Consider the following 19,177-nt stretch of genomic DNA (forward strand, 5'->3'; position numbering starts at 1 on the left):
TCTTTAAATTTCTTTTTTATATGGAATGGAACGAAACATAAAAACAATCTCTATAGGTCCTGGGTTCGAATCCAGCTTTGGGCATGCAACAGCGTTAAAACTCTTAGTGAGAATCTGCCGCCCATTTGGGTCCCACAATGCTCGAGGGATTAGTCTCTACAGTTGTGCGTGGAGGATATCTGGATTACACCAAAAAAACAATCTCTATAACAAATCATGATAGTGGCCGATTGTAAAAGGATAAATACTATTGAGTATTGACATAAAATGCTTTTGAATGAAATTTTCAAGAGAAAAAGAAGAACGAGCAATTAATGTCAACACATACTCCCTTTGTCCGAAGATATAAAGAAAAATAAGAGAATGTAAGCCGATTGTTTTGATACAAATTTTTAATGAAATACATTAATTTTTTTTTTTTTTACCAATTTTTTCTTATATTTTAACACGGACAGAGTAATTTACAAAATCCTTTGGAATATAATATAAATTCTAAAATCCCTTTTCAAAACAAGATTAATATATAATCCCTCCGTCTCAAATTATAAGCAAAAAAATTCAAATCACAATTATTAAGAAAACTAAAATATAAGAACTTGGAGTATAATTTTTGTGTGTTTTCTTTGTAATAAATTTTATAGGATGATGTAAAAAGAATTTTTATTGGCTATTGATTATGGAGAAAATGGAAGAGAGAGAAACTTGAATGTAATTTCATGAGAATAAACAAAAGTTTTTCTTGAAAAAGATGATTAAACAAAAAACAAGATTAAATAGAATAAAAATTTGTCTTTTTTACTTACATTTTGGACAAAAATAATGAGTTTTTTTCTTACATTTTGGGACAGATGGATTATATAAAGGAGACAAGGAAAAGAGAATATCAACACAATGGATTTATAATTGTTCATCATCAACACATGATAGTTAGTCTAGTCCCTTAAACCTGAATGATTTCTACTAACAACCATAAACCAAAATTACCTAAACTGTCAACCTAATTTAGCGATGACTAGTACTTTGCTTTCGAACTTGTTATTTGTTGATTTTATAATTTGCTAAATATGTTATACTCGTTGTTTAAATTTTTATCGGACTTTGATTGCAACTAAAATTTAAATTGAAGTTTTTTTAGGGAAGAAATTAATTGTTTTTCATTATCTATCAAATGTTCAAAATGTAACCGTTCGTTTTTCGCCAGGATTATTTTATAATTTATTTATATGTGTTTTTATGTGTTTAATTGTTTGCTTGTGTGCTTATCTTAGGATTAGTGGATTTTTATCCTAGAAGGGTATTTTAATCATTTTAAGACTAAGGACATTTTGGTCATTTATTGACCAAAATGTTGAGGACATTTTGGACATTTATTTTCCGAAAACTTGTTTTTATTGAATCAAATGTTGAGGATAAGACTTGATTTTTGTAACAATGAACTTAGAAAGGATAGGTAAGGCATAGGCGAGCTTATAACATGTTTTTTCTTGAAAATGATTTAATTTTGAAGAATGAAGAAAATGAGACGAACTTGTTGAATTTTTGGAAATAATCGGAATTGAGGAATGATGATAACATGATTGCACTACCGTGACGTTATTTAAGGTGTTAACATGACGTGTTGATGTGTTTGAACATGAATGCTTTATTTTGGTGAAATACTTGAAAACGGATAATTGGTGAAAATATGCGAACTTTGTTGAAATGAATGTTTATGATCTTATAACTTGTAAGCAGTTTTGTAAAAATCATAACATGGTGACTTAAGAATGAATCAATGTCTGATTGATGAATTAAATGTTGTTATCATGATGTGGTGAAATATTCGTCCTTATGTGATTCGGTAATTTGTGAAATATGCGTCCTTATGCGATTCCGAGCAAACCTCTCCAACTACGATGTGGTTCAGAGATGAACCAAGCAGAAGTTGGTGGGCATGTAACACCCAAGGCTGATGAGGACGGGGATTGGTCACCGGTGCACAAGGCATGACAACGAAAGGCTCCCGATAACTTCTAGAGGAACTGAATCACATCAGAATGAGAGGGATCCTGAGGCTATGTAGGTATGAGACTACATGGTTGAAGGAAGGCTTATAAGAATTGTTTGATACTACCTATATCAACAAGATGCATCTTCTTTTCGATAACTTATTCCATAAGAACTCTACAGTTAAGCGTGCTTGACTTGAGGCAGTCTGGGATGTTGCAGTGATATTCAACGTCACTTATCTTTCTTCCATCCACTAGACAGACACATAATCGTTCCTTTTGTATACAATTTGAACTCCAATGGAAAATGAATCATTTTCTTTGTTCAACCCATGCCAATGATGTTACTTATGCATTTGGGAATGAACCCTGAAAGTTTATTGTGTGAAAAATCCAATTGTATTAACAATGAGATGTTGCATAGTTTTGGTGGAATGTTATCTTCAAACTGGTTAGATCTCAATATCATCACCTCCATATTATGTGACATCTTCACTGATACGGTTGTAGAGAAATTGTTTTCTCCGATATGAATTAATTGCAAATTTGTTATATTTGATAGGTGCAATGAAAAATTACCAGACAAGTTGTTGTAATGCAAATCTAGTGCTATGAGATTGATAAACGAGTCCATGGATTAAGGAACTTCACAAGTTAGCATATTACTCTTCATGAAAAGGAAAGATAAGCCTTTCCAATACTCCCAACATGACTAGGTTGTGCAGTGGATGGAAAAAAGAACGAATGAGAAGGAGTGTCGAACGTGACTTAATTCACGTAGGTTGTATTCCAACATGACTTAAGTCACGACCAGTTTAACTCCTGCGCGACTTAAGTCACGTGGGGGTATTTTGAGAAGTTCGGTTGAGAGTGAGCGAATTTTGTTGTGAGAAGAGTAATTTTCAATTCCAAAAGGTACTAGCAATTTTCACGCTCTGGATAGAATAGGATTGTATAGGTGTGGAACCATATCATTATTAACAAGTTTGATTCTCTCTCTCTCTCCCTCCCTCCCTCCCTCCCTCCCTCTTATATGTCCCTTATTGTAGTTATAATTCTTCATCCACCATCACAGAAGATAGTTTATGGTTAAATTTTGACTTGAAACCATTGTATTAATATTTACATTCCTTCTTTTTTTATTTAAATAAGTGTTCTTTGCAGATTTAGTTTCTTCTTCTTCTTCTTGATTTCATCGTCTTAGTGTGACATTTACATTGAGTTTTTTGTTGTCTTGGTGCAACGTTCGTTTATTTTCTCTTCTTTGTGACAGTGTTAGTTTGGCTCATATTGTCAGATTAACTTTGATCTATTCATTTGATGACTTTGACGTCGCTAACTGTAACAGCCCGATTTTCGCTAGATTTATTTTATTATTTATTTATGTATGTTATAGTGCTCTTATGCGATTATTTTTCTCTGTGGTATTTTTGGTTTGGATTCGTAGAATTCGGTGTTAGAATGGTATTTTAGTCATTTTGGACTCAGGGGTATTTTGGTCATTTTGAGAGTAAGGGTTATTTTGTAATTTTGCTGAGGATTAATTTTAGTGCTTCGTGAGAGTTGATATTTTACTAAGTGCTAGAGAGTGTAGTAATTATTTATAACTGGTAGGTGATCGTCAGTATTACTTTTTACCGTTAAGTGAGTAGTAACATTTTGGGGTTAGAATAGAAATGGGTTAGGCCCATTAAGGTGTTGTGAGTTAAGTCTAATTAAGTGAGACCTATATAAACTCTAGTTGGTAGAGAAAATAGGATTTTACCAACATTTTCGTTTTCATTAGAGAGAAGAGGTAGAGAGAGAAAGAGCAAGAGGAGAAAAAGGGTTTGAAGAGAAGGATCTAGAGAGAGCTAGAAGAGGCTAGAGATTCAAGCTTTGGGGGAGCTAAAGTGAAGCCCTAGTTGGTGATTGTGAAGAATTAAGGTAACGGGGTTAGAACTCAGGCATAATCAATAGTTGTAGTTATCCCTAATTCTTTGCTTAAGTGGTTAATTGGGATTATGATGTAGAAAATTCGTGCTTAATTTTGATGACATGATTATGTGCATGAATTGAATGTTAATTGTGTTGTTGTTGTTGAATTTGTATGTCAAAATGGGTAGATATGAACATGATATGTTTTTGTATGAAATTGATGATGGATGAAATTGTTGTTGTTGAATTGTGGATGAAATCATGTTCAAATGTTGTTGTTGTTATCTTGGCATATGTTGTTGTTGAATTGATGCAATGGATGTCATTGGAATGATGAATTATTGATGAGTTTGTTGTTGTTGTTGAAAGTTGTGGAAAATTGGTGAATTGGTGAATTTTTAATGAAGTAAAGTTGAATTGTGATGTTGATGATTTTTAATGAATGAAACAAGTTGATTATGATGAGTTATGGTATAATGATTTTCTGATTTTGGCCATTGATTAGTCTTGAGAAATCGTTTGGGAGAAAATTAGGATTTCTTGTAAAAGTGATTTTTAAGTGCTTTTGGAAATAAGTGATTCTGGGATAAGCTGGTTTGAGAATGTGAAAATATAGTTTTTCAGAAAAATATGATAGGATTAACTGAGTAGAACGCGTAGGCGAAAACGGAATTAAATTTGGGTTAACGGTCGAGATTTTACTAACAAAACAGCGAACCGGAAAAGTCGGGACTGCACTGAACTGCAGCACAGGCGTCAGGTTGCTGGCTGCTCACGCTTGAGCGCAGCACACCTATGCCTAAACGCAGACAGGCAGCCCCTTCCGGGCAACAATTTTGTTGTTCCTTGATTGGGCGCTTCAGGACCAATTCCGGACTTCCAAAATCGATTCCTTTGATGTTTTTCGCTATTTTTTAGGTCTTCTAAACCTTTGGAAACATCAAAAGAATTGGGTTGAACTTGACTCCTTGGATTTAATCAAGCTTATTGTTGATTGTTCAAGAAATGTCCAAGAACGCTGATTTTTCCGAAACTTGGTTTCTCATGAGAATGAAGTAGGGTTAAGTATGTATGATGTTTATATGACTTCTAAAAATGGTTGTGATTGGTTTCATCAAGTTTGAACTTGTTTTGCTTTGAAAATGGAAATTTTGGGAAAACTGATAAAATGAGACGAACTTTGGAATTTTCATGATTTAGTCGCATTTGGCCGGTGAAACGCCAAGGTATCCTCTACTGCACTCATAGGTGGCCTAGAGGTATACTTCGTTGAGACATTGGAACTTGTTTACTTGGTTTTGGCTCAATTGCTCAATTATTTCTAATGTTGTGATTTTAAGAGACGAACTTTGTTGAAAATGGTTTTAAGGACCGATTGTCCTATAAATCCTTTATGAATAGATTGATATGATTATGAGATGATGTATGAATGGTTGGTAGGTGATGAATATGATATTTGTGACCATATGTTGGTTTTGTTCCTTTATTTGGATTGTAAGAAATTATGTGGAGATGTGGTAACTATATGTTGATTGAGTGGTGGATGTTGTTGATGTATAATTATATGTGACAACTATATGTTGATTGAAATGTGGATGTTGTTGGTGATTGTATATATGTCAAGTGGTGGTGAATTGTTGTCGATGCATATATACTAAATGTTGGTGATATTGAGGTGATTATTGTTTGTGTGAACATATGCATTGTAGTCGAGTCATATGTTCATGTATTTATGACTGATAGTGGCGGATTTTATATCCAATTGAGGTGATTACAATGTTTTTGTTGCATCGAAGGTGACGACCTTGAGGTGATCTGGTACCGCATGCATCTAGAAGAGTCTAGAGCATCATATGCATTTGATTAATTGATGAGTCGTGTCATAATTGAATATATGACTTGGTGAATTTGTGTATTGGTGAAATTTGGTGGATGTTGTGATTATGTGGATTGGTGTATATGTACGTTGGTGGATTTTGTTGACGGTTGTGAATAATTAAATTGTGCTCTAATTGCATGTATTACTTGATTGTGATTATACACTTGGTGAATCAATTGATGATAACTGTTTTGATAATAATGATGAGGTGGGAGTTGTATATGTATATACATAAGATGTGGTGATTTCTTTGATAATGATGATTGCTTGCTTATAACTTTGAAATGATGGATTGTACTTGTTGAATTAAGCATGCTAGAAGAGTAATGAGGTGAGTAATATTTCCATCGATTGATGTTGATAAATGATGAACTCTGTCGATGACTTGTTTAAATGTGTCTGTTATGCTATGATAATAATGTGATAGCTTGAGGAGCAAGTAATGGGGGATAATAATCATGTGATGCTAGTATTCTAGGAGGGATTATGTATATGCGATATGTATGAATCCTTGAATGTTATGTTCTCATATGTGGATTATGTTTGATGTAATGCTTACCCCCAGTGGTTTTGACCGCCTACCTGTCTGTATGGATGGGTAGACGTTGTGCAGGATTAGTCGCTTGGTGAGTTGCTTGGTGGTTGCTTGGATAGCTGAAGTTAGCCTCCACTATCGTTTGGAGTTATAGTTTAGGGCTCTGATTAGGTCGAGTCGGTGTCCCTTTACTTTTGTTGGATTTTATTTATGTTGAGATGTACTCTCTGTTGAGAGCTTAGAGGATTTTATGATGTTGATGTTATTTGACCATGACATATGTATTGATTTGGAGATGTATTGATTATATCCGTTGTGACTGTTGAGATATTATATATATGCACGTTAAGATGTTTGGATTATGTTAGACGTAGCGTCTATTTCTTGAATATTTGTTATATTCGCATGTTTTATCGCTTTAATAGAAATAGGGTGTTACAAGTTGGTATCAGAGCCTGGTTAGTCTTGTCCGGACTAGTATTCGTTGAATTTCCTGTGAGTATGCGACATGTACGGAAGTATTGTCGGTACTTGTTGTGTTGTTCTGTTCTTTTATGTGGGTTTGAGCGTAGTGGGGGAGTAGCAGGTTGCTTCTAGTGTGTTAGTCTGGCAAGGGAAGGTATCTGTGGCTGCGGAAGCTCAGTTTGTTGTGGTTTGTGTTAAGGTTCATGTCGATTTTGAGTTGGATCTTGTGTGTCTTCCGTTGTAGCATATGGACGTGATTTTTGGTATGGATTGGATGTTGACTTTTGGTGTTAACATTAATTGTTTGACCAAGAGTATAACGTTTTCAAAGCGGGTAGTTGAGGAAGATGGAAGGTTCTTAACCGCGGAGCAAGTTAATAAGTCTTTGGGCGGCGAAGCTAGTGTGTTTATGATGTTTGCTTCTTTGAAGAAGAGTAGTGAGAAAGGAGTTGATGATTTGCCGGTAGTGCAAGAGTTTCCAGAAGTTTTTTCGGACGACATTATCGAGTTGCCGCCGGAGAGGGAAGTTGAGTTTGCAATTGATTTGGTGCCAGGAACGAGTCCTATTTTGATTGCGCCTTATCGGATGTATGCATCAGAGTTGGGTGAGTTGAAGAAGCAGTTGGAAGAGTTGCTTGAGAAACAGTTTATCAGGCCGAGTGTTTCGCCGTGGGGAGCTCCAGTGTTGTTGGTTAAAAAGAAGGATGGGAGTATGAAGTTATGTGTGGATTATCGGCAGTTGAACAAGGTGACGATCAAGAATCGGTATCCGCTTTCCGAGGATTGATGATTTGATGGATCAGTTGGTTGGTGCGGAAGTGTTCAGCAAGATTGATTTGAGATCAGGATATCATCAGATTAGAGTGAAGACGGAAGATATATCCAAAACTGCGTTCCGAACGAGGTATGGACACTAGGAGTATTCTGTGATGCCATTTGGAGTATCTAATGTGCCAGGTGTCTTCATGGAATATATGAATAGAATATTTCATCCTTTTCTAGACCGTTTTGTGAGTTTTGGTTGGGAGTCTTGAAGGAGAAGAAGTTGTCTGCTAAGTTGTCGAAGTGTGAGTTTTGGTTGCGTGAAGTGAGTTTCCTTGGTCATGTGATTTCTAAAGGTGGTATTGTTGTGGATCCGTCGAAGGTTGATGCAGTGTTGCAGTGGGAATCACCTCAGTCTGTTTTTGAGGTTAGAAGCTTTCTTGGGTTGGAAGGTTATTATCGGAGGTTCATTCAGGGATTCTCTAAGTTGGCGTTGCCATTGACGCAGTTGACTCGGAAAGGGCAAGCTTATGTTTGGGATGTTAAGTGTGAGAAGAGTTTCCAAGAGTTGAAGATAAGGTTCACTTCAGCTCCAGTGTTGATTTTGCCGAATCCGAAGGAATCGTTTGTTGTGTATTGTGATGCTTCTAAAATGGGTTTTGGTGGTGTGCTTATGCAGAATCATCAGGTTGTGGCTTATGCTTCGAGGCAGTTGAAAGTGCATGAGAAGAATTATCCGACTCACGATTTGGAATTGGCGGCCGTTGTGTATGTGTTGAAGATTTGGAGTCATTATTTGTATGGTTCTAAGTTTGAGGTGTTCAGTGATCACAATAGTTTGAAGTACTTGTTTGACCAGAAGGAGTTGAATATGAGGCAAAGAAGATGGTTGGAGTATCTTAAGGATTTCGACTTTCAGTTGAGTTATCATCCGGGAAAGGCGAATGTTGTTGCTGATGCTTTGAGTAGGAAGTCGTTGCATATGTCTGCTTTGATGGTGAAAGAGTTGGAGTTGATTGAGCAGTTTCGAGACTTGAGTTTGGTTAGTGAGTTAACGCCGGATGGTGTGAGGTTGGGAATGTTGAAGCTGACGAGTAATATTTTGGAAGAGATCAAGAATGGACAAAAGGAAGATTTGGAATTGGTTGATAGTATGGTGTTAGTTAACCAAGGTAAGGGTGGAGATTTCAGATTGGATGAGAACGGTGTTTTGATGTTTCATGATCGTGTTTGTGTACCAGTTGTTCTTGAGCTTAATAGAAGGACTTTGGAAGAAGGTCACAGAAGTAGTTTGAGTATTCATCCAGGAGCGACTAAGATGTATCAGGATTTGAAGAGGTTGTTTTCGTGGCCTGGAATGAAGAAAGAGATCGCGGAATTTGTGTATGCTTGTTTGGTTTGTCAAAAGTCTAAGATTGAACATCAGAAGACGTCAGGTTTGATGCAACCGTTGTTCGTGCCAGAGTGGAAGTGGGATAGTATTTCTATGGACTTTGTTGGAGCGTTGACGAAGACTGTTAAGGGTTTTGATTCGATTTGGGTGATTGTTGATCGGTTGACGAAGTCGGCACATTTTGTTCCTATCAAGACCGGTATGTCTGTGGCGAAGTTGGCTGAGATCTACGTTGAGCAGATTGTTAGATTGCATGGTATTCCTTCTAGTATTGTGTCGGATCGGGATCCGAGGTTTACTTCTAAGTTTTGGGAGAGTTTGCAAGTTGCTTTCGGAACTAAGTTGAGGTTGAGTTCTGCTTATCATCCCCAGACTGATGGTCAGACAGAGAGGACTATTCAGAGTTTGAAAGATTTGTTGAGAGCTTGTGTGTTAGAGCAAGGTGTCAGTTGGGTCGAATGTTTACCGTTGATTGAGTTTACTTACAACAACAGTTTTCATTCTAGTATCAGAATGACACCGTTTGAGGCTTTGTGTGGTAGAAGGTGTAGGACATCATTGTGTTGGTATGAGTGAGGAGAAAATGCTTTGTTAGGACCGGAAGTTGTGCAAGAGACTACGGAAAAGGTTAAGATGATTCAAGAGAAGATGAGAGCGTCTCAGAGTAGGCAGAAGAGTTATCATGATAAGAGGAGGAAGGACATTGAGTTTCAGGTTGGTGATCATGTGTTTTTGAGAGTGAATCATGTAACCGGTGTTGGTCGTGCTTTGAAGTGTCGGAAGTTGACTCCTCGTTTTGTTGGACCATTTGAGATCAGTGAGAAGGTTGGGGTTGTAGCGTATCGGATTGTGTTACCGCCATCTTTGTCGAATCTTCATGATGTGTTTCATGTGTCTCAGTTGCGGAAGTATGTGTATGATGCGTCTCATGTGATTCAAGTGGATGATTTGGAAGTAAGAGATAATTTGACCGTTGAGACTTGGCTAGTCAGGATTGAGGATCGTGAAGTGAAGCGTTTGCGTGGCAAGGAGATCGTTTTGGTTAAAGTGATTTGGGTTGGACCGACTGGTGAGAATGCCACTTGGGAATCAGAGAGTAGGATGAGGGTTTCGTACCCGGAGTTGTTTCCTTCAGGTAATTTTCGAGGGCGAAAATTCTTTTTAGTGGGGAGAGTTGTAACAGCCCGATTTTCAATAGATTTATTTTATTATTTATTTATGTATGTTATATGTGCTCTTATGTGATTATTTGTCTCTGTGTGTATTTTTGGTTTGGATTCGTTGAATTCAGTTTTAGAAGGGTATTTTAGTCATTTTGAACTCAGGGGTATTTTGGTCATTTTGAGAGTAAGGGTAATTTTGTACTTTTGCTGAGGATTAATTTTAGTGCTTAGTGAGAGTTGATATTTTCCTAAGTGCTAGAGAGTGTAGTAACTATTTATAACCTTGAGGTGATCTGGTACCGCATGCATCTAGAAGAGTCTAGAGCATCATATGCATTTGATTAATTGATGAGTCGTGTCATAATTGAATATATGACTTGGTGAATTTGTGTATTGGTGAAATTTGGTGGATTTTGTTGACGGTTGTGAATAATTGAATTATGCTCTAATTGCATGTATTACTTGATCGTGCTTATACAATTGGTGAATCAATTGATGATAACAGTTTTGATAATAATAATGAGGTGGGAGTTGTATATGTATATAAGATGTGGTGATTTCTTTGATAATGATGATTGCTTGCTTATAACTTTGAAATTATGGATTGTACTTGTTGAATCAAGCATGCTAGAAGAGTAATGAGCTGAGTAATATTTCCATCGATTGATGTTGATAAGTGATGAACTCTATCGATGACTTGTTTAAATGTGTCTGCTATGCTATGATAATAATGTGATAGCTTGAGGTGCAAGTAACGGGGGATAATAATCATGTGATGCTAGTATTCTAGGAGGGATGGTTATGTATATGTGATATGTATGAATCCTTGAATGATATGTTCTCATATGTGGATTATGTTTGATGTAATGCTTACCCCCAGTGGTTTCGACCGCCTAACTGTCTGTATGGATGGGTAGACGTTGTGCAAAATTAGTCGCTTGGTGAGTTGTTTGGTGGTTGCTTGGATGGCTGGAGTTAGCCTCCACTATCGTTTGGAGTTATAGTTTAGGGCTCTGATTAGGTCGAGTCGGTGTCCCTTTACTTTTGTTGGATTTTATTTATGTTGAGATGTACTCACTGTTGAGACTTTAGAGGATTTTATGATGTTGATGTTATTTGACCATGGCATATGTATTGATTTGGAGATGTATTGATTATATTCGCTGTGACTGTTGAGATATTATATATATGCATGTTAAGATGTTTGGATTATGTTATACGTAGCGTCTATTTCTTGAATATTTGTTATATTTGCGTGTTTTATCGCTTTAATAGAAATAGGGCGTTACACTAACATTAAAGATCCTGATGCATGAATATTCCAAACACTTTAATTGTCATATTTGTAGTCTTTGTCACATTCGTAAACATGTCGCTGCTATATTCTATTAACGTGGATGTTGTGAATAAGTTTGTAAATTCATATTTTTTGGTTTTATTGATTTTTTTCTTGTGCAACCCTCCAATTCAAAGGAAAAAGAGACGCCGATAATCTGAGTTCGACTAAGAGATAAGTAAAATCTAACCAATAATTGAGCTCGGTTTTAATGATTTTGAATTGCAAAAAGATATATCGTACGACAATTTTGAATACGGAAAAGATACGGACGCGTGAAAACGTGTTATCGCTACGAGCTGCTTCTTTGTCCAAAAAAAAAAAAACAAGATTAAATTAAATAAATAATGAAACCCCTTAATAGAAATGAAAGTGAGCACCAAAACAAAAACAGAGAAAAGAACCCACGTTCACCACTCCTGCCGTAATTATCTCCTCTTTCCCGCTAATCAAATAATCTGATTTAAATTCAATCTCAATTGTTGTGATATAGGGTCGTCGTTCTCTTTATCACGCTCTTGTCTCTTTCAATCAGGTCTCATATTCATTCTCATGTAACTCTGTTTTTGCCTACCATCATAGCTTCCATTGATTCATAGCACTAAAGCAGAGTATTTCAGTTTTAATTTACCTACAAGTAAGTATTTTGTGTATTTGTTGTTTTTATAGATCATTAGAAGGAATTTTGTGCAGATTGATTCATTTTTCATTTATTTTCATTTATTTAACTGTGTTAGTCAATTAATATAGTTTTTTTCTTTAATTTGTTGTATTAGTGCACGAAGAATTTGAGTCTTGTGATGAATTGGAAACTAATGATTGTTTAGAAGCAAATGGTACTTGTGAAGAAGAAACACCTTGTGATGGGATGTCATTCAGATCTGAAAAGGAAATTACTGAGTATTACAAGAATTATGCTGAAACGGTGGGTTTTGGAGTTAAAAAAATTAGTTCTAAGAAAGGAGATGAGGGGAAAATGTATTTTACTTTTGCATGTAGTCGAGCTAGAAAGTATGTGAGTCGCCCAAATAATTTGTTAGAGCCGAATCCTATAACTCAAATGCAGCGAAGGCCAGATTGAATGCGTGTGTTTATTTTGACGGGACAACTAAAATTAAAAGTGTTTTTTTTAGCATAATCTTGATCTAAGTCCAGGGAAAGCAAGATATTTTAGATCGAACAAGAATATAGGGGCACAAATGAAGAGGAGGTTAGAACTCAATGATCAAGCTGGGATTAATGTAAGTAGAAATTTCTGATCCTTTGTCGTTGAAGCAGATGGGTATGAAAATCTCACATTTGGAGAAAAAGACTACAGAAACTACATAGACAAAGTAAGACGACTACGACTTGGGACAGGAGATGCTGAAGCAATACAAAAATATTTTGTGAGGATGCAAAAGAAAAACAGTCAATTTTATTATGTGATGGATGTGGATGAAGAAAGTCGGTTACGAAATGTGTTTTGGGCAGATGCAAGATGTAGGGTTGCATATGAATATTTTGGCGAAGTCATAACTTTCGACACTACTTACTTGACAAATAAATATGACATGCCTTTTGCTCCTTTTGTTGGAGTAAATCATCACAGTCAGTCTATGTTGTTGGGTTGCGCTCTGTTGTCAAGTGAGGATACTAAAACTTTTACTTGGTTATTTAAGACATGGTTGGAATGTATGCATGGCCGCTCTCCAAATGCCATAATCACTGATCAAGACAGAGCAATGAAGAATGCAATTGAGACTGTCTTTATGAAAGCTCGTCATCGGTGGTGCTTATGGCATTTAATGAAAAAGATTCCAGAAAAGTTTGGCAGCCACTCTGACTACGAGTCTATCAAAACACTTTTGCATGATATTGTATATGATTCTTTTACCAAAAGTGATTTTATGACGAGGTGGGAAAATATGATTGAGTGTGACAAACTACAGGATAACGAATGGCTGAAAGGGTTATTTGTTGAGCGACATCGTTGGGTCCCTGCATATGTAAGGGACACATTTTGGGATGGAATGTCAACTACACAACGAAGTGAAAGTATGAACTCGTTTTTTGATGGATATGTAAGCTCAAAGGCAACACTGAAGCAATTTGTTAAGCAATATGATAATGCATTGAAAGATAAAATTGAGAAGGAAAACATTGCTGACTTTCGTTCTTTTAATACAGTTATTTCTTGTATTAGTCACTTTGGCTTTGAGTTCCAATTCCAAAAAGCATTTACCAATGCAAAGTTTAAGGAATTCCAACTGGAAATAGCTTCTATGATGTACTGTTATGCATGTTTCAACAGATTGGAGGGTTTGGATTCAATATTTTCTGTTACAGAAAGTAAGAATGTATATGACAAGATGAAAGATATTGTGTTCATGGTGTTCTTCTATGAAAAAGACTTTGTGTTAAAATGCACCTGCTGCTTGTTTGAATTTAAAGGCATTTTATGTAGGCACATCCTTTGTGTGCTTAAGCTCATAGGGAAAACAGATTTCGTGCCATCTAATTATATTTTGGCACGGTGGAGGAAGGATATAAAGCGGAGGTATACACTTATTAAATGTGGTTTTAATAATTTGGCTGGAAAAACTGAATTGCAACGTGTAGGTAAAGCTTGTGATGCCTTTTATGAATTTGCTTCAACAAGGATAAATAGTGAAGATGATTTAGTGAAAGTAATGAACTTGATTGAAAACATGAAAATTGAGTTACCATGTAATGAAACATCTCCTAGAATTGTAGAAGAAGATTGTTCGGCTCAAAACCAAGCTACCCTTCTTGATCCTAAACTAGCTCGAAGTAAAGGGCGTCCTCCTTCAAAAAGGAAGACTTCTATAGTTGATCAGAATGTGAAGAAGAAGCTTGCACAAAAGAAAACTAAAAAAAGGAACCAAAATAGTAAAAAGATTCAAGGTCAAGAAGAGGTGAGCATGAAATTCATAGTATTTATTGATGTTATATTTAATAGTTGAGATGTCTAATTTAAGATTTTTTTATGCAGGGCCAATGCACATCTAGAGGTCAAGAAATTGAACATGCAGTGTTTTACAGATCTCAACTTGGTGATGGAATTGACACACAAGAAAGCATTCAAGTAAACAAACAATATAATAGTCAAGTAAATCAGGTGCATATATAAGATTCATTGCTCTGCCTATTTCTATTTGATAATTCATTGCTCTGTCTATATAAAATGTACACGATATTACATTGCATACTAAGCATCAATGTTTTCTATGTAAATATTTTAGCATGAGCAGAACTTTTTCTGGAGCAGTGAAAATGGTAGTGTGAATAATGTAGCTCCCTTTAATCCAAATCAAGAACATCTTGGTGAAGTAAACAAGGTGCAAATATAGATTTTTGGGTTGTTTTATTTTTATTTAAAATTAATATCATAACAAAATTTGTTGTGTTTTATTTTCCGGAATTTGTTGTGTTTTATTTTCATTTGAACTTTTATATCATGAACATAACTGATTAAGTATATATTCTTTGCTGACTCCTTATTATTCTCAGCTCACAAGACCATAACACTGCTGTTTTTGGTTTGAACTGCTGTCTGGTTTTCTGCAGTCAGGGCATGAGGGTCTGCAGGATTGTTGTTCTGCTGTTTAGTGATTGCTATTCTGCTGTTTAGTGTTTACTGTTTTGCTCAACAAAGTGAGTGGCTGCTTGAAATTGTGTTGGAATATGTTGTTATGTTGTTTAGTGTTTGCTATTTTGCTCAAGCAAGTGTGCGGCTGTGTTGCTGCTTCTGTGTTTTTGACCCTTTAGCAGCAACTAAATTTGGAATATAAAGCTTATGTTTTTAGCTTTGTTATGGGTGGTTTTGGTAGTTGTTTGTATTAGTGTTCATGTGTACTCGTTACTTCTTGTTTGATTTTATCCGCAAGATTTTCGTGTTCCTTACACAATCTCGACGAGAATAATATTTGCCGATTAAAAAAATAATCTATAGTCTTTTATTTGGAAGGAATATCATGTTATTGATGCTAAAAGAAATACTAAAGAATATTAAAACTTGAAGTACACAAATTGATGCTAAATGTACTTTTTATTCATTGACATGTATAACATAGACATGAGTAATATTAAATTACATGGATAGTCTTAACACAGACCTCCTAAAATCCAAATGCTCACTATAAATTTTTCTCTTTTTCCTAAAAGCCAATTTAAAGCACCATCACAGTCCCACAACTTCAGCTAGGATTGGAGTCATGGACACCTTTTCAATCTTTCTTTTTGCCGTAATGACCACACCCTCATGGTTTCTAACGATCAGACCCCAGCATGTGTGCCCATCTTGAAAGCATCCCACATCAATATTAACTTTCAAAACACCCAAGGGAGGGATTTTCCAACCTTTTGAGGACTCTGGTATAGGCTCTCTGCTGCTATTCATTCCTGGTGTCTGTTTCAATTATATCATCACAAAGGTACTGAAGAATCTCAAGCTTCAAATTGACAGGTTGTTTGTAGTAGTCAGTTCTGAACATTGAGCGGTTAGCATCAAAAACTAATTATAAATTCAGAACTGTGAATCAGAAGGTACTCGGCCGTGAACATGGGCCATGTGACAAGGTCCAAAAAATCCCCATTAAGATTCCTGCATTGAAGGAAAAGTATAAAAATGGAGAACATATTACAGACATGATCAATGAAAATTTAAAATACAATATACCGCAGGCAAATGGATGCAGATTGGCAACCCTCATGGGAAAGGAATTCCAAATGCTTTCTCAAAGTTTGCAAAATAGAAACATGAATGTTGTCAATTAATACACTAGGGATTTCAGACTTAAGTGCAGCTACAAAATTTTCCAACTCAAATGGACTAAAAAATAAGAAGGTATTGAATGATCTTAAATAAGCATAGACAGAAAAATTTCAACAGGAATGTCATCTAAATGCAAATTTTGAGAAGAAGGGGGTAATTGCAGCTTTGGAATAGGAACATTGCACTGTTCATATTTCTCACTTCCAGGCATTGAAGGTTAGCTGACACCCTGCGAGAACTCCTCCTCAAAGTAGTGTCCTGGGTGGCTTTTGGATTATTTGACACTTTTCTTCTCTTCCTCTGACATCATTCTCAACTATTACACTGTCTTTCATCTCACAGATATCTAAGGCTAATCTGTAACCTAAACCTGCACCACATGTCAAACAATATTAAGTTGATAATGAGATGTAATTTAAAACCAAAGTCAATCCAAGATCAATGGAGACTATATTGATTTAAAATCATAATAACATGATAATACCAAAAAAATGAACTTCCAACTTTAATCAAAGTTTTAAACTAAAAAGAGTGTTCAATTCCTAAAGCAATCTACTTTATTTTAAAACTGAAAAGATATTTTATCTTACACAGAGAACAAATTAAAAACAGAGATATCAGTTGTAATAAATAATGAAAGAGAAGAGATTTGGTTGCATATCTTCATTCAAATAATAACAGTACCAAGTGAAAACCAACATAAAATAATCTCTGGTAGATATATAAGAGACTATAAATGAACATTGATAATGTAATGGACTGTAAATCTACCTCAAATCTATTTTAAATCTGTCGAACTCAACTCTCGCAATCTATGGTAATTGAAATATAGACAACGGGTCCTATCCCATATTCAAATCAAGTGAAACATCAACCTTTCATATTCATAATTTGATGCTGAATGAAAAGTAGCAGAAAGACCATCCAGAACCATAGCAAAGTCAACAGCCGCCACATTTTCTTTGCCATCATGACTTTCCTTTTCCGCAATCAAACACAAAGAAGCACCTTCAGCTATATTCTCAACCGAAACACGAAATTCCTCTGATTTGACAACATCAGAGACACAATCCAAATCACCATGAACACCATCAACTTCCATAGACCTATGCTCAACATCTAACTCGATTCAGAACACACATCTTAAGAATTAACATGATGTCGAGGAAGAAGGGGATTTCCCAATTTTTAGAATTAACATGTAAATTTGTTGAATAAGATGACTTACCCTGAAGAAAAGAGAACACGAATATGGAGCTATAGTTCCGGCGCGGTGGTTGGCGATGACTGAGCGGCGGAGGACGAAAATGATCAACGGAGAAATTGCTCCTTTCAGAGAACTACATATGGTGGATGGTGATGATTGACAACGGAGAGAAGGAAAGGAGAGAACGCTTCTGATATTTTGTTAGATATTGAAAACTGAATAAAAAAAGAATTTATTTTTATTTAAAATAAAAGTAGGAATTAATTGAGCAACTGCAGTGCGTGAATGATTAAATTTCACACGCGTCCGTGAAATTTCGTACGGAAATTTCCGTGTTGAATAGCAAAGCTATTTTGAATTTGTGTCATTAGATGTATTCGATTGAATGTTGTTTTTAGAGTTTTTTTTTTGTTTTTTTTGACAAAGTTGTTTATGAGTTAAAAGGTAAAAATAACGTCATTATTCACAAGCCTTGCCTTTTCAGTTATAAGACGAAAACACGCCGAAAAGAGATTATATAAACGCCGAAGTGAATATTTATTGATGAGAGGAACACTTGCATAGGCACAGACCTAACACCTGTCTTTTGGGCACAGCCAATAGAACTTTGACAATTCATGTTTATGAGCTTTTAAATCGGATAAAAGATTAACTGTTATCATATAAGACTCTTTTAAGTCGGTTGAGCAAAAAAGCAATGTTAAAAAGTTTTTGCCTTTTTTGGAAATATAATATATTTATTTTCGTTTTTATTTTTGTTCTCATCCCTTAGGATTGTATTACTGGCTCTGATACCAGGTTTGGGGCAGAATCGCCCGCAGAATTTTCTCGAACTTCGTTTAACATTTGTTCGATTTTTCTTAACCCTTGAAATGGTTTTAAGAGCGTTTTAGCTCTTTCTTTTTGTGTATTAGTAAGATTTTCTAAATCTTCTGTTTCTCTTAGTAGATCATCAATATATTCTATATGATAAACTACAAATTCTTTAGCATGGAAAAGAACTTGTCTTAAAACAATTCTTTCATTGTAAAATTCTATTTTAGAGACTATATTCTCCAGTCTTTTCTTAAAGAATTTTAGTTCTGTTATAAGACCTAATCCGGGCATTATTGATTAGACACGGAATTATTGATGAAGTCTTCTTCAACCTTTTTCAAAAGGTTTTCTAAGTAACTTAATTTCTCAGCAGGCCATAATAAGGTCTCAGCTTTTTCTTTTTGTTGGGTGGAAATAATTTTTATTTCTTCCAATTCTTCTAATATTTCTTCCACGTATGAAATATGTTGAATAATTAAATCACGGATTCTCCAAAGTGTATTTTTCCTTTCTATTTTTAGAAAATTTCCTTCTATTTTATTAACTAAATTTTCTAGCCTTATTTTGAATAATCTTAATTCATTTTTTATTGTTATTCCAGACATTATAATTTTTTATTAATTTTCACAAGTTCGGTTTTTATTTCTGATAAAGTTTTATCAAACTTTTTCTTTTCATAACTATCTAATGAAGTTCTTGGTGGTAAAAACCTTGATTCACTAGTACTTTCTTCTTGTTTTAGAAGAGGTGTTCTTTCTATTGTCATAATAGATTTTGATCTTTTTAATGGTTTTAGAATTGGTGATTCTAATTTTATTAGTGGTGCAAATAATTCGTCTATTTGTATTTTTTCCTTTCCACTAAACTCTATACTATAATGAGAATTACTTAGTGCATAATTCATTTTATAACTTACACTAAAAGGATGATTTCCTGGTC

At 35.2% G+C, this 19,177-nt stretch overlaps 1 long non-coding RNA gene and 1 pseudogene across 3 annotated transcripts; one reads left to right on the plus strand and one right to left on the minus strand.

The window, feature by feature from the left end:
* The first annotated feature begins 1,854 nt into the window (after positions 1–1,854).
* LOC146937327 (protein FAR-RED IMPAIRED RESPONSE 1-like) lies at positions 1,855–14,851 on the plus strand (annotated as a pseudogene).
* A 611-nt stretch (positions 14,852–15,462) lies between these two features.
* On the minus strand, positions 15,463–17,634 carry LOC146937328 (uncharacterized). Of its 3 annotated transcripts, none has more exons than XR_015030916.1 (3): positions 17,444–17,634; positions 16,987–17,321; positions 15,463–16,585 (listed from the first exon to the last, which is right to left on the minus strand). It is a non-coding gene; the product is annotated as an uncharacterized LOC146937328 (long non-coding RNA). The 3 variants fall into 3 exon arrangements; XR_015030915.1 differs by having other exon boundaries at positions 16,987–17,334; XR_015030917.1 differs by having other exon boundaries at positions 16,987–17,194; positions 17,444–17,612.
* Between the last annotated feature and the right edge of the window lie 1,543 nt (positions 17,635–19,177).

This window comes from Medicago sativa, chromosome 3, assembly GCF_051527215.1.
Source record: "Medicago sativa cultivar Bolivia chromosome 3, Bolivia_mono, whole genome shotgun sequence".
Taxonomy (NCBI): domain Eukaryota; kingdom Viridiplantae; phylum Streptophyta; class Magnoliopsida; order Fabales; family Fabaceae; genus Medicago; species Medicago sativa.